The sequence below is a fragment of the Geotrypetes seraphini genome, chromosome 2 (assembly GCF_902459505.1).
Source record: "Geotrypetes seraphini chromosome 2, aGeoSer1.1, whole genome shotgun sequence".
NCBI classification, from domain to species: Eukaryota; Metazoa; Chordata; class Amphibia; order Gymnophiona; family Dermophiidae; genus Geotrypetes; species Geotrypetes seraphini.
This window is the reverse complement of record NC_047085.1, coordinates 90053291-90065551: the sequence shown is the minus strand read 5'-3', so window position 1 is coordinate 90065551 and position 12261 is coordinate 90053291.

The window sequence follows — 12261 nt, the reverse complement described above, 5'->3', positions numbered from 1 at the left end:
CTGCTGGACGTGGTAGAAGGGGAGCCACCCGGTTCAGAGAATGGCCACCCGGATGGTCTCAGGACTCAAGGATCTCCCATACGAGGAACGGCTAAACAAATTGCAGCTATACTCACTCGAGGAGCGCAGAGAGAGGGGGGACATGATCGAGACGTTCAAGTATCTCTCGGGCCGCATAGAGACGGAGGAAGATATCTTCCTTTTCAAGGGTCCCACGACAACAAGAGGGCATCCATGGAAAATTAGGGGAGGGAAACTACGAGCTGACACCAGAAATTCTTTTTCACAGAAAGGGTGGTTGATCGCTGGAATAGTCTTCCACTGCATGTGATCGAGGCCAGCAGCGTGCCTGATTTTAAGGCCAAATGGGATCGTCACATGGGATCTATTCACAGGGCGAAGGTAGGGGAGGGATCTATTCACAGGGCGAAGGTAGGGGAGGGACATTAGGGTGGGCAGACTGGATGGGCCTTGGCCCTTATCTGCCGTCTATTTCTATGTTTCTATGGGAGGGAAAGGAAAGATGCTACACTCTGGAGAGGAGGGGGAGATGGTGGATGGGGAGAGAGCATATTAGCTGTGAATGAGGTTGGAGGAGGGAAGGAAGGAAAATTGTTTCAGGAGGAGTGAGAGTGATGATAGAAGAAGAAATGAACATGGAGAAAGGAGGAAGGAGAAATGATGCATGGGGAAAGAACATGGGTTGGGGAGTGGGAAGGAAGGATATCACACTTGGGAAGAGGCAAGTAGGGAGAAAAAGTGTGCAGGAGGCAGAAAGGGTTGGACTCATGGAGAGGGTGAGATGGAGGGGAGAACAGAAAGCAGGGAAGGAGAAATGTCACACTCGGGGGGGGGAAGGAGGAGAGGGCAGAGAGTGAAAAGTTGGACTCATGGAGGGAGAGAGAGAGATGTTGGTTAGGGGAGGGAAGGATGACCGGAGGAGAAGCATGCAGGAGGAAGAATGAAAGAAATGTTGGACTGTTGGAAATGAGGGAGAATAGATTGAGAGCAGGGCTAGAAAAGAGGAAGAGAAGGGAGATGAACTGCAGGGGGCAAAAGGATGGGAGAGAAAAATGTTACACTGGGGGGGGGATATGATTAAAAGGGAGAGATACCAGACCAGGGAATAGAAAGGAAGGAGGGGAATCTGGTAGCGCAATAGAAATAATAATAAGTAGTAGTAGTAGAGAGATGCCAGATTATGGGAAGCAGAGGATAGAGATGCCAGCCTGGGAAGGGGGAAAGGAAGGAGAGAGATGTCAGACCATTGGGAGGAGGGAGGGAAGGCAAGAGATGTCGGACTACTGGGGGGAAAGGAGGAAAGGAGAGAGATGTCAAACCATGGAAACGGCGAGGGAAGGAGAGAGAGGAAGGGAAGGTAAGACATGGAAAAGTAGATTTTGAGAATAAAGCAGAAAATTTGAAAAATTAAATGGATGCAAGGCAGAAAGTGAAGGCGAGAAAACAGTCAATGGCTAAGAAGGTCCTGGAAACATAGTTAAAAGCACAAAAAAATAGTCACCAGACAACAAAAGTAGGGAAAATGATTTTATTTTCAATTTAGTGATAGAAATGTGTCAGTTTTGAGAATTTATATCTGCTGTGTATATTGTGTGTATATGAAAAATGAATGGAAAAAATTGCATTACAATTAGTAAAGGGGCGGGATCTGAGGAAGAGCTTGGGTTGGTATAGGGTAGAGCTTGGTAGGTTGGGGTACTCAGTTGATATTTGTTAGACTTCCCTGCTGGCAAGCTCTACTGGCATTTCTGGGTCTGTCTAGAACACAGTTCTTCAACCGCTGGTCCGCAGAAAATTCCTGCAGGTCCACGCAGGACCGGCGAGATCAACATCTTCAATTTCTTGCCGGTCCGCACAGGACCAGCAAGATTGAGGAGCTGTAGTTGCGCAGGGCCGGAGAGATAATGGGGAGCCTCAGACTGTGCTTTCTCCCCTCCCAGTGGCTCTCCTTACAAGGGCAGCGATTCAGGAAGGAAGCCTTGGAGCTTTTGCTGAGTCGGGCCGCCTCTGATGATGCAACTTCCGCTTTCCTCAGAGGCGGTGCGACCCAACAAAGGACCCGAGGCTGCCTTACTGAATCGCAGCGCTGGCAAGTAAGGATAGTTGCTGGGAGGGGAGAAAGCTGCTGGGCATGGTGAAAAAAAAAGGGATAGCTGTTACTGGACCTGGAGAGGGAGGAGAGATGCTGCTGGGAGGGGAGGAGGGAAAGGAGTCTGGGAAGCTGCTGGGCATGGTGAAAAAAAAAAGGGACAGCTGCTACTGGACCTGGAGAGGGAGAAGGAGAGATGCTGCTGGGAGGGGAGGAGGGAAAGGAGTCTGGGAAGCTGCTGAGCAAGGGGAAAAAAGGGACAGCTGCTACTGGACCTGGAGGAAGGGAGAAGGAGATATGCTGCTGGTAGGGGAGGAGGGAAAGGAAAGGGAAGAGAGTTACTGCTGGACAGGGGGGAGGAGGGAAGAGAGAAGAAAAAAGGAAGGAAACGGCTTGCAGGGAGATTAGAGGAGGGGAAGGGGAGAGACAGGAATGAGATGGGAAGGGAGATCAGCAGAGAAATTGAGAGGGACAAAGATGCTAGATCTGGTGTAGGAGAGATAAAAATGAAGAGAGCAGTGAAGCTGGAATGAATCGTGTAAAAAAGGAGAGAGGGGCATAGGCTGGATGGAAAGGGGAGGGGGGCATAGAAAGAAGACAAATACCATATGGAAGGGGGAGAAGTCAGACAGTAGATGGAAGGGGCAGATGCTGGATTGAAGAGACAGAGAGGGCAGACGCTGGAAGGAAGAGAGTGAAAAGAAGATGAAAGCAGAAACCAGAGACAACAAAAGGTAGAAACAAATAATTTTATTTCTATTTTGTGATTAGAATATATGAGATTTGAAATATATATCCTGCTAGAGCTGGTGTTAGACATAACTGGGGACTGCAAAGTCCAGGCAGTGGCTTAGGGCTCTCTCTGACCAGGGGGGCAGTTGCCCTAGTTGCACTCCCCTAACCCTATTCCTGCTATGTGTGACTGCGGTATTCTGTTAGCATGATATTTCTGTGTAGCATTCTGTAATAATTTATTCAGTTTTCTTGATAGTAGAGGGGATATATGTGAAGGGGAGGGGAAACAGGGGTTTTGTTGATCCTTGCTCTGTATTATTTGTATTTATAAAATGACAATTGTACAGAATATTGTTTCTTTTTATACTTTAATAAAATACATTCAGTATAAAATCATAACTGAGGCTTGTGCGGATGGAATCAGATAGTTTGCGAGGACCGAGCTTGCGTAGACGGGGCGGAAACGGGGTTTTTAAATTTCAGTCCTAGTAGTTTGCCGGTCCACAAAATAATTTTCTTTTCCCCGCCGGTCCATAGGTGTAAAAAGGTTGAAGAACACTGGTCTAGAAGGCCTCTGCACATGCGTGGATCTCGATGTGATGATGTCACACATGCGCATGATGTCATCACAGCGACGTTTGCGCACTTCCAGGTGCCTTGCCACTACCTTTAGTGTGCCCTGGCTCGAGAAAGTTTGAGAGACGCTTTCTTAGACAAGCCTTCTGGAAAAAGTAATGTACTGTAAGTGGAAATAAAAAGAAATAGAAAGAATAAAGTAGGGGAGAGGGCAGAGAAACAAAAATGAGGCTGGAATACTGTCAGGAAGACAGTACAGACTATGAGCTAGATTTCCTTCCAGTCTTATGTCTGTCTCTCGCGCTGTGTTTACTCAATAAACCTAAGCAATTAGCTATTAGGGCCTTTAAGCAGTTTGCTGAAACAGAAGCACGGCTTGTTGCTATTTAACCCAGTGGTGTAGTAAGGGGGGTGCCGGCAACTTTCTGCATCCCCCACTCCAGGCTCGTCCACCCCCCTCCCCCTGTAGCTCTTTAGTCTTTGCCAGTGTGATCAACTTCTCTGGCCTGCTGTTCATGCTGGCCTAGTTCCCCTTGAAATCACTTCCTGGTTGTGGGGCCAGGAAATGACATCAGAGGGGAAAGCCAACGCTGGCGCAATCAGCTGGCTGAAAAAGCTGCTCGCGCTGACAAAGATTTAAAGAGGAAGGGAGGGCGTGAGTGTGGTGTGGGGGACAGAGGGTGCAACCACATTGGGTGCCTCCTACTCTCGCTACGCCACCTATTTAACCTCCTTATATCCGGTGTACACAACCTCAGTCCTTGGCCATAACCCAGTCAGATTTTCAGGATTTCCCTAATGAATATGCATGAAATCTATTTGTATGCAGTGCCTCCATTGCATGCAAATACATCTCATGCATATTAACTGTGAAAATCCTGAAAACCCAATAGGGTTGCAACCCTCAAGCACTGAGTTAACCTTATATGTATAAAAACTGATGGCAGTAAAAGACCATATGGTCTATGCAGCCTGCCTATCCAAATCAACAACCTAATCTCTACACCCCCTTCTCCCTCAGAGATCCTTTGTTCATGCTTTCTTGAATTGTGATACTCTCCTCATCACCGCCTGTACTGGGAGGCTATTCCATATATTCACTACACTTCCTGTAAAGATATATTTCCTAAAATTACTCATGAGCTCCTTTTACCCTCTTCGTTTGATCCCTAGTGTCACTCAGTCCTTGCAGAAGAACTCCAGCGTGGAAAATACCATTGGAGCAGTGCCAAAAAAATCTTCCCAATTCTCTGTGCTAATGGTATGCAAATAATAGGTGCGTTGTTAAAATTGAGAAGTTAAGGGGAGGAATATGTGTAGTGCCATGTGTAAAAAAATTTCATTCTCCTCCCTGCTGGCCTTCACTCTTTAGCATGGGCTCGCTGCTCCCCTGGTTGGCCAGGCATGCACACAAGAATTAGACTTACTGCACAGCTTCAAGCATGCTCCTCCCGCTTAACTTCCCAATGCTCAATAACTTGCATGCCATTAGTGTTGAGCATTGGGAATTTGTTTTCTGCATTATTCATGCAGTATTTTCTGGCACTGTTCTCTATAGCACCAGAGTTCTGAGCATCAGCCTATAAGAAGAACACAAGAACATAAGAAGTTGCCCCCGCTGAGTCAGACCAGAGGTCCATCTTGCTCAGCGGTCCGCTCCCACGATGGCCCATCAGGCCTAGTGCCTGAACAGTGGTCCCTGATTAATTTTGTAACTTACCTCTAATCCCATCCCTATAATCTACCTTTACTCTTATCTGTACCCCTCAATCCCTTTGTCTTCCAAGTACCTATCCAAAGCTTCTTTGAAGCTTCTAAGACATAGAACATCCTGCTCACAGATCCCCTGTCCTCTTCTTCAATAGACACATGTGCTGTACCCTTCCTCCAGCTGAAAGAAAGCAGACTAACATACCAGCAGATTTCTTGATGACACATGAATTTACTTGCCTGATTTTTAAAACAAGATGAATCATAATACAAAAGCCACTTTTACAGAGAAGGGTGATGAAAATTATAAAATTGATGGGGAAACTTCCCTATGAGGAAAGGCTAAAGTGGCTAGGGTTCTTCAGCTTGGAGAAGAGATGGCTCCGGGATGATAGAGGTCTATAAAATACTGAGCAGAGTGGAAAGGGTAGATGTGAATTGCTTATTTGCTTTTTCCAAAGATACTAGGACTAGGGGGCATGCGATGAAGTAGATTTAAAACAAATTGGAAGTGACATGGCAAAGCAAAGGCCCTGCTGGGGCTGGCTGAAAGCAGCCTGTTTACCAGCCCTTCCTCTGCTCACCGTCTGCCACTATTGCTTTCAGGGAAGGAGAGTTATCAGACCAACTCTGCTGCTTCGGGGAACAGAGAGAGGGAGGGTTGTCAGGACCAGCTCTGCTGCTTCTGGTATGGGAGGGAGTGGGGAGAGAAAGTGACCAAGAAAGAAGAAAAGAACAGATGCTAGATCTACAAGTGGGGGTAGGGGGAATGATAGAGTGAGGTGAGAAGGGAGACAAAACTATTTTTACAATAACTCTCAAGCATCTAGAAACTACAGTTACCCAGCATCCACCATGGGTGCTGGATAATTGAGAGTCTACTGTATCTGAGTCAAAATGGCATCAGCAAGGTTTTTTTTAAATTCTTACAGACATCCTCCTGATAGTTTATTGTTTCATAGAAGTAATATGGACTTTTTACAAAAGTATTGTGAGACTACAGTGTACCATAACAGACAGTTACAACATACTCTATCAACCACCTGTGGTTTCCTCTGTGTCTTTCTTACACCATCACTGTAAAGACATGTCTTTTGAAAATATTTTACTGTTATATTCTGAGGACCCTATGAAAAATTATGAAATGGTGTTACAGTTTGTGAAAAATAGCAAAGAAAGCGTTGTATGTGTAGATTTTTTCAAAGCCTGTTTTGTAACCTCCAGAGATGTTTCAAGAGTACCACCCCAGTATCTAAATAAAACTCTGAAAAGGAACCATGGGTCTGTGTGCAAAGTATTTTATTAAAACTACATATTACATCAATGTGGATAATACAGGGTATCTTCTGTGCCATCTTTAGCTCCCCTCCTCCTACATTTTTTTTTCTTCTACATATTGTTTTACATAGAGAGTATATTAGGGGGTAAGGATGGTGTCTGAGTAAGGGGTTGGGGGGCTAAATTATATGGAGAAACTACTGTTAACTTCCTTTTAACATTTTTGAGCAAGCTATAATACTTTCATTATTACAACAAAAGAATAGATTCTTACCTTTGCTAATCTTCCTTCTTGTAAATCCTCCCTTTATTCTGGGACCAGTGGGTTATGAATCCCTTGCTGCCAGCCTCTGTAGGATGATTGAAGTTTTAACTCCTCCCTCTGATAGCATAACCTGGAGCATGCCCCTTGGGCACCAGTCTTGTCTTCCTACAAGCCAGCCTGTAGGAGCTTATCTCTTCTGCTCATGTTTCTTTTGATAGTTTTCAGTTCTTAATCCACAATTGAACATTGCCTCCTATCCCATGACTCTTTAATTTTCTCTGGAGCCTCTCATTAGGAACTTTGTCAAAAGCCTTCTGGAAATCTAGATTCACTACATCAACCGTCTCACCTTTATCCACATGTTTATTCACACCTTCAAAGAAGTCAATCAAATTGGAAAAGAATTATAACACCAGTCTTTCTATTTTGAATAGGTCCCTCCACAAAGTCTCCCACCTACCAGCAACATAACTTATGATGTTATGTAGAATTTAAATGTTTCTCCTGCAAGAAGGCTACTACTACTACTATTTATTAATTATTTCAAATGATTTTTATTGAGCCAAAGAGAAATCACAGATAAAGAACATAACAGCCAACGAAATAGGGCCTAAATCTAGGACGCCCAGCAACGCCTAAGTCTGTTTAGTGACCGCTAAGCCTAATTCTATAAATTACACAGAATGGCGCCTACAATGTAGGTGCCACTCAGTACCACTTATAGAATCTAGCCCAACATGTCCAAAGCTAGTTTACTGTGCAACCCTATCCTGGAGAAAAACTGAGGTACATTCTTGTTGAAGGAAGTGGCAAAGGTGGAGGGAAGCATAGTAGTAGTGGCCATAAGGAGTATTGGAACCAGGAGACACTGAGTCAACCATGATAAGAAACAAGTCTGATTGGCTCCATGGAAAGAATAGACTGAGATGGTCCCGTACAACAGCAAAAAGCAGGAACAAGTATACATGTGCAGTAAGACAGTCCAAATGTTTCTAGAAAAGTTGATGGGGTACCATTTCCTATAAACAAAAGAAAAATCCAACAGGAACTGCAGCAAAACCAAGCAGCGAGCAAAAAAACAAGAACAACTGCAGACTATGTACAAGATGCAGGCACTGTTTATTTCAAACTCTAATGGTATATACAACCTTATTACCAACCAAGGGACCCGACACGGTCCATGTTTCGGACAACACACCTTCCTCAGGGGTCCATGGTAGATAAGGTTTTGTAACAAACAGCATTAAAGGGAAAAAACAAGTGCCCAAACGAGTGTAATGATGAATTGTAAGAAACGTAGCAATCACAGTGGAAAAAACCCACTGTGATTGCTACGTTTCTTACAATTCAGCACTACACTCGTTTGGGCACTTGTTTTTTCCCTTTAATACTGTTTGTTACAAAACCTTATCTACCACGGACCCCTGAGGAAGGCGTGTTGTCCGAAACACGGACCATGTCAGGTCCCCTTCCTACCTGCAAACTCACTTCGTTCTGCACAACCCCACATGAACAACCAGAAACAAAAACTTCTTTGCCTACCCAAAGATCTCAGGCTGCAGATACAAATCCTTCCTGGATAGAACCTTCATGTTCCAAGTGAATAGACAACAAGTCTGGTTGCGAAACTGCATAAATAACCCAAACTGACTTACAATGCATTCCGAAAAGCAATAAAAACTGCCCTATTCGACAAATTAATTGACTAAAACAGACCACCCTTAAACTAAAACAAACCTCCTGTAAACGCTATTCAATCTCTCAGGAAGCTTCAATTTTCATGTATTCTTTACCCATGGAACTTAAATTAGTATGTACCTTGTTTATGTAACTTTTCTATTTTAGGCTCCTTATCATTCGCTGACTGTCCAGCCTTCTTTCAATGTGAACCGCCTAGAAGTCGCCTGACTATGGCGGTATAGAAAAATAAAGTTATTATTATTATTATTAGAAAGGGACAATTGTTAGGCCTGAGTGCAGAAAGAAAGAAATGAAAGAAAGGATACACTGTCAATTAATAGATGTCCCCTTTTGATGAAAAAAATAAATGGTCACGTTACCTCTGACTTACTTTCTCTGCAGCAGAGTCGGCAGCCGCGCTGAAGTGCAGGAAGGTCCCGCGATGACTCGTCTGCCGGCTCTGCTCCAGAAGAAATAAGTTACGTCGGAGGGGGTGGACCCGGCAGACACAGTCATTGCGAGACTTTGCAAAACTCCCTGCGTCTGCCGGAGCAGAGCTAGCAGATGAGTCATCGCGGGACCTTCCAGCATGCGGCTGCTGAGTCCGCTCCAGAGCAAGTACGTCAGAGTGGGGTGGACTGGCAGCCGGCAGCTACAGTCATCGTGGGACCTTGCTCCATGAAGGGAGAGAAAGGAGCAGGATTGCTGGAATGGAAGAGTGGTGGAGGGAAAAAAAGGGGATAGGGTGATGTACAGAGAAAGGGGAGAGACATAAGGGGGAAGGATATTGGAGGGAAAGAAAGGGGGCAGATGCTGATTGAAGAGGGGTGGATGGCGAGAGAAAGGGCAGACATTTGATGATAGTGGGGAGCCTATGCTAGATGGAAGTGCAGATGATTGAGATAAGGGAGCAAATGCAGCAAGGAAATGGGAAGAGAGAAAGAGGGGAGCAGACGCTGGATAGAAGTGGACAGAGAGAGGAGAAGGTACCAGATGGAAGGGATGGAGAAAGAGGGTACATGATGGAAGGAGGGGATAAATAAAAGGAGGGCACATGATGGGGAGAAAAGGATTGAGCTAGGGAAACACTGGAGGGGTGAGGGAAAGAGGTGGCAAGCTTTAGGTAGACAGTAAAAAAGGACATTGATGAGAGGGTAGTAAGAACGTAATCTAGATAGATGCAGAAAATAAATTGAAAAGGAAAATGAGGGAAAAAAGGGAAAGGGATTGCAGAGGAAAGATGTGGGAGAGGGCAGGAGAGGGGAGAGATGCCAGACCAATGGGGGTGAAAGGAGAGATGGAAGGGGGAGGCATACAGTTTCTGGAAGGGGCATAGGAGAGAAGATGCCATATAGGGGAAGAGAGACGGCAGACAGTGGATGGAAGGAAGAGAGTTACAAGAAGATGAGGAAAGCAGAAACCACAGAAGACAAAGGTAGAAAAAAATTTTCTATTTATTTATTGCTTTAGGAGACATGTGTCACTGTTTCTGTGGTGCACTGTATGCAGAGTCCAGCTTCTTACTGGTTCAATTTAACCTTTGTCTATGTATTTCTATTTTATCCCCCCTTTCACAAAACTGTGGAGCGTTTTTTAGCGCCAGCCATGGTGGTAGCAGCTCTGATGCTCAGAATTCTATTAGCGTCAGAGCTGTTACCATCGTGGCTAAAATCCACACTACAGTTTTGTAAAAGAGGGAGGGGTTAGTTTGTGATGACATATTCCATACTAGGCGAAGGTGTTTTCTGTGTTCTGGGTGTTCAAAAGACATGGTTTTTTGTTAGGCTTGACTGCAGGATTGATCTGAACTAGTCTGGCTTGTTTAGTTTTACAATGGGTGTATTGATGTTGTACTGCTCACTACAGTATGTAAGATGCTGCCTTTTCCTAGGTACTCATGTGTGACATGTGGCTTGTTACTAAAAATCATGTTTTTCGTACAGTTGGGAGGGGGGGGTCAAAAAATGATGGGCCCCGGGTGTCACATATGCTAGGTACGCCAAGGTTACCAAGTAATGCTTACATATTAGTCTTGATATACTGCCTTTCTGTAGCACAACCAAAACAATTTACATATAAAATATAAGTATTACAAACCATTATAACACTGAGGAGAAAGAAACAAAGGAAAATTAGAAAAAGAAAGCATAGACAGCTGCAACACTCTGCAACTATACATCCTAACCTCCCACCCTTCTATAGTTTTGCTTTAAATGCAGAAGTAAAAAAATGCAAACTGTGCTCAAATTTATTATCAACAGAGAGGGAATTCCAGAGGGCAGGAGACAGTAATTCAGCATTTTACTTTCTATTCCCCCCTTTTACAAAACCATTGTGCGGTTTTTAGCACTAGCCGTGGCAGTAACTGCTCCAACGCTCATAGAATTCCTGTGAGCATCAGAGCTTTTACTGCCACGGCCAGAACTAAAAACCACTACGGTTTTGTAAAAAGGTAGGGTTGTCAGGTAAGATTTGCCTTTTTGCAGATGATACCAAAATCTGCAATGGCGAAGCTTGAAGAATGGTCTGAAATTTGGCAGCTAAAATTGAATGCAAAAGGTTGTATAGAGAGAGGTATGCCAGTAGGAAAAAGGAGGTTCTGATGCCCCTGTATAAGACTTTGGTGAGACCTCATTTAGAATATTGTGTACAATTCTGGAGGCCTCACCTTCAAAAAGATATAAAAAGGATGGAGTCAGTCCAGAAGAAGGCTACTAAAATAGTATGTGGTCTTCATCAAAAGGCATATTGGTACAGACTTAAAGATCTCAATCTGTACACTTTGGAGGAAATGTGGGAAAGGGGAGATATGATAGAGACGTTTAAATACCTACGTAATGTAAATGTGCATGAGTCGAGTCTCTTTCATTTGAATGGAAACTGCAATGAGAGGGCATAGGATGAAGTTAAGAGGTGATCGGCTCCGGAGTAATCTAAAGAAATACTTTTTTTTACAGAAAGGGTGGTAGATGCATGGAATAGTCTCCCGAAAGAGGTGGTGGAGACAGAGACTGTGTCTGAATTCAAAAGGGCCTGAGATAGGCACATGGGATCTCTCGGAAAGAGAAAGAGATAATGGTTACTGTGGATGGGCAGATTAGATGGGCCATTTGACCTTTATCTGCCATCATGTTTCTATAATGGCCCTTTTATTAAAGTTCATGAAACTACTAATACACCGCCGCGGTGAGGGGTTTTATGGTAAACTGCACATTAAGTGGGTTTTTTTTAAATAAATGCTAAGTGCTATGGCTTGAGCAGAGAATGGGCATGGAAGCATTATCCAGATAGCATACTGCATTTGCATTGTGCTAATGGTTAATGCACAGTTAACATGGGACCCCTTACAACCTCCTACATAGAGGGCATTAAGGCCCTGATTCTCCAAAAGTGCGTCCCGATTTTAGGCAGCTGTAGACGTCCTACAGCTGTCTAATCAGCCAATCGGGATGCACGTTTTTTAAAAAAAAATGCTCCCCAGGCAGGCTGTAGAAGCCTGGACCAATCAGGCCTTAGGCATAGCGGGTCCGCCCATCCCCACTAATCCTGAGGCCTGATTGGCCAAGGTGCCTAGCCTGGGCCAATCAGGCCTTAGATTTAGTGGGGATGGGCTGGGAAGGGGCGTGCCGTCTCATTTCCACGAGGCAGACCTGTCGGCTGGACGGCAGCAAGACCCGTCCAGCTGACCAACATTGAAAGGTTAGTTGGGGGAGGGAGATTAGTTGGGGCGGGGGGTCATTGGGTTTTCCGGCAGGAGGAGTTGGGCATCCTCCTGTCGGCGATTACGAGTTTGGGGGGGAGAGGGTTCCAGGGTTCCGACAGGAGGAGTTGGGCATCCTCCTGTCGGCGATTACGAGTTTGGGGGGGAGGGGGTTCCGGGGTTCCGACAGGAGAAGTTGGGCATCCT